The sequence below is a fragment of the Brassica oleracea genome, chromosome C4, assembly GCF_000695525.1.
Source record: "Brassica oleracea var. oleracea cultivar TO1000 chromosome C4, BOL, whole genome shotgun sequence".
Taxonomy (NCBI): Eukaryota; Viridiplantae; Streptophyta; class Magnoliopsida; order Brassicales; family Brassicaceae; genus Brassica; species Brassica oleracea.
Window position 1 is genome coordinate 22815305 of NC_027751.1, and position 4534 is coordinate 22819838.

The window sequence follows — 4534 nt, forward strand, 5'->3', positions numbered from 1 at the left end:
TGGCTCACTACTTGCATGGAGGAGATGAAGCAAAACATAGCCAGAATCCAGCACACGACCGACGTTGCACGACCTCCATCGATCGACGGAAGACGACCCCCATCGATCGACAGGCATCATTACACATCGATCGACAACCCCATGCCAGCATCGATCGACGACAGTCCACCAAGCCCACAAACGAAGAATTCTCAAAAAGATTTTTACACCAGGGAGGAGATAGATCAGTTGGTAGAAGAGATCTATAGAGCTCTGGAAACTACAGAGGAGAGGCTCGATGGGAGATGTGATGACATCTATTTCCCAATGGATCTTAGCATCAGTGCTTTGACATCCAAGATTGAAGCTATACAGAAGGAATTGGTGGAGATTCAGAGTTACATTGCCCGTCGACCAGAAGCATCGTTATCGATCGACAGACGCAAAAACATATCGACCGACATTCACCATTGAACATCGGTCGACGACGCTACAAACCGAGGCCGGCTAGTACCAAAGATGACATCAAACATGTCTGACACACATTACCATGGAGAGGAGATCTCAGCTGCCACTTCCGCCACACTTAGAAGACATCAGTTCAACCTGGAGAATCTTGAAGAAATATTGCAGAGGATGGAAAACACAACTGTAACAATGAAAGAAAAATGGCGTAGAGGGGATGAAGCTATAATAGAATTCACTGGTACATGGTTCAACAAGCGCAAAGATGAGATGGATACTTGTTTTCCAACAAGTCCCAGTTCTCAACATTACTAGTCAAATTACCTCCAAAGTCAAGCTAAATGACTATAACAAAGCACTGAGTAGGAGGTAACTCACTATTAGGTAATATTCATTAAGTTTTTATTAATATACTATTTATGTTGGTTTTTAAAAACCACTCAGCGCTTTTAAAAACTCACTATTAGGTAAAAACTTAATGAATATTACCTAATAGTGAGTTGCCTCCCACTCAGCGCTTTGTTATAGTCATTTAGCTTGACTTTGGAGGTGATTTGGCTAGTAATGTTGAGAATTGGGACTTGTTGGTAAACAAGTATCCATATCATCTTTGCGCTTGTTGAACCATGTACCAGTGAATTCTCTAATAGCTTCATCCCATCTACGCCATTTTTCTTTCATTGTTACAGTTGTGTTTTCCATCCTCTGCAATCTTTCTTCAAGATTCTCTAGGTTGAACTGATGTCTCCTAAGTGTGGCGGAAGTGGCAGATGAGATCTCCTCTCCATGGTAATGTATATCGGACATGTCTGATGTCATCTTTGGTACTAGCCGGCCTCATTTTGTAGCGTCGTCGATCGATGTTCGATGGTGAATGTCGGTCGATATGTTGTTGCGTCTGTCGATCGATAACGATGCTTCTGGTCGACGGGCAATGTAACTCTGAATCTCCACCAATTCCTTCTGTATAGCTTCAATCTTGGATGTCAAAGCACTGATGCTAAGATCCATTGGGAAATAGATGTCATCACATCTCCCATCGAGCCTCTCCTCTGTAGTTTCCAGAGCTCTATAGATCTCTTCTACCAACTGATCTATCTCCTCCCTGGTGTGAAAATCTTTTTAAGAATTCTTCGTATGTGGGCGTGGTGGACTGTCGTCGATCGATGCTGGCATGGGGTTGTCGATCGATGTGTGGTGATGCATGTCGATCGATGGGGTTCGTCTTCTGTCGATCGATGGAGGTCGAGCAATGTCGGTAGCGTGCTGAATTCTGGCTATGTTTTGCTTCATCTCCTCCATGCAAGTAGTGAGCCAACTGATACTATCATTCAATGGATAGTAGACACCATCAAGCTTCATTTGGAAAGCTTCTTTGTTCTTCTCGTGTTCTCCACAGACTCCATAGAACATCTCATTGATCTCGTCCTTGGTGTAGATCTCTGGTACCAGCATTGTCTGTGTGAACAGGTTAGCATGTTCAGGAAGACATATGTATCTTGGCTAATCTCTTGAAGCTTTTTCCAGAACTCTTCTGATATCCGTGTTGTGAAGATGAATGGTGTTTCCATCTAGATCTCTGGTGTATCTCCTATCATCTCTGTAGACTCCATGCTCATCTTTCTCTTCCCAGTAAAATTTCCTGTTACCATAGAGATCATAAGCTCTTCTGCCGAATTCTGGCTGTCTCTCGACCGATGTTGGGACGGCAACGTCGATCGATGTATGAGTTGGATGGCGAGATTTTTGTATGAAGTTGTTGTCTATGCCACTAGCTGTGTCATAGAACTCTTTTGTGGCCTTCTGTTCTGGATTGCTACGGTGATGCATGAACAGATTGTCTGCTCCATTGGCTATCTGAAGGATATCTGCGATATCTTCTCGAGATACGTGTAGTGTGCGGCCGTTTATTGTTTTTGCATAGCCATCAGGGTCCATGAAAATACCAAATTCTTCTGGAGGTAGAAACTGGTGATCGAATTTATCTTTTTCGCTTACAGTGGTGTTTGGTATTGGACGGTTGTCGATCGATGTTGCATTGTTGTTGTCGATCGATTGTTGGTGATGAGTGTCGATCGATGGGCGGATTGCTCTGTCGATCGGATGGCTGAAACGAGTTCTTTCCGAAGCAGCTTCTGCTCGAATCTGATCTGTTCCATCGCGTTTTTGCATGTTGAGCAGCTCCTCGTCTGTGAAACTGTCTCGTAAATTATCTGCTCCTGGTGCGTAGGTTGATGTTTCTACTTCAAAGATTTCGTGGTGGTGTTCATCTGCCCAATTGCCAATCGAGTAGCCTCCTTCTTGTGCATGGTTGACTTCAATGTCGATTGATTTGTAGTAGGCAGTATCGGTCGATGCTCGTTTTCGGTATCGTTGATGAGGTTGAGTGTCGATCGATGCCCAACTTGTCACGTCGATCAATGGTGCATTCCTTTTCCAGAAGGAATGATGTAATAGTTTATCTTCCTCGTCAAGGATGGCTCTGTACTCAGTAGCTCGTTCCTCCTCATAGTCTTCATCGTACTCTTCTGTATGCATGTGTTGTCTGGTGTATGCTGCAATAGCGGAACTGTAGTAGTCGTTCTCCCAATAATCTGGACGACTATCGACCGATTCTTCCTGTCGTTTGTCGGTCGATATCTAATGGCCACTGTCGATCGATGTTGCTGTGTGAGTCTCGATCGACGCCGAGTAATCTGTCTCGTAATCCTCTCCACAGTGGCAAGCTGCAATGATTCTTGGATCATTGATTCTTCTGGAGATCGTCTTTGGCGTCTTGACTGGTATAGGGTCGTAGTGGAAATTTGGATCGATGAGTGTTAGACACAACTGGTTGGTTTGCAAGTTGCACACTGCTCCCACAGTTGACAAGAAAGCTCTCCCAAGTAGTAGAGAAGAGTTCCAGGTTAACTTGATGTCCAAGACATGGAAATCAACTGGAACTAGGGCATTACCAATCTGCACCTCTAGGAGGGATTAGCCCCAACTATAGATTGTTGAGTTGTGATAATCATCTATAGGATTGTTCATTAATGCATGTGTCTAGATTAGCTACCTAGAACATGCCCTTGGATTGATTGATAAAAGCGAGAGCCTTATTCTCATCCTGAAAACATTCTAATACAACTATGTTTCTTGCTATGAGCAAGGCGAGAACTGATCTAGTGAGCTTAGTAAGCTATTATTCAACCCGCGCATAAAGCTTGACTAGAGCGCGTCGATCGATATCACACTTGAATAATCTAGGCATCTGTAGGATTATAATCCCAAGTTTCCTGAATAAAAACCCTAAATCTAACTATTTCCTTTTTAAACACCAAAACCTCAAACCAGCTATTGAACAAATACTTGTTCAATATAAAACTGCAAATTTATATTTAAAAACTCTAAGACCATCTTTCTTAACAAATCATATTAGATTTCCTAGGTTCCCTAGCTCCCTGTGAATTCGATCCCTAAGTACTACAACTCGACCTCTTATTTGAGAGAGTATAAATCACTCCTTAGGGTAATTTGAGTGGTATCATTCATCACTAAGACGCACATATAAGGGGCGAGGGGGCCGCTGTAATGACCGGCTTTGAAAATATTTTTAATTTCGAATAAAATGGACCGTGTGAGGTTTTATTCTTCAAAGAGTTTATTCTCCTAAGTGTGGAAGCACTTGTACTCGTTGAAGATTGGGACGAATAAGCTGTATTTTGACCAAGTGTTGGGTGTTCTGTGAGCACTTGGAACAATTGCGGATTAGGCTGAATGACAATAAGCTGATCACAGGATGAAACAGGCGCAACTAAAAAAAAAAACCGCAAAGTTAATTATGGAATGTTTGGCTATCAGGCAGTGCGGGTTTCAGGTAAGGAAATTTTGAATAATTATCATTGCGGGATTATGCAGAATGAAAGTCGGATCTTCGGGAATTAGTTAAAGAAAATATCGTAGAGAAGGGATAAAGCATTAATTGTGATCTTTGATCAAACTAATTAAGAAAACATGCATTAAGTACCCGGCTTGGTGAACAAGGCCAAGAATCCTATAAAAAGGGATTTTGGGTTCTCATTTCTCACACAACTGAACTAACAAGTTTAGA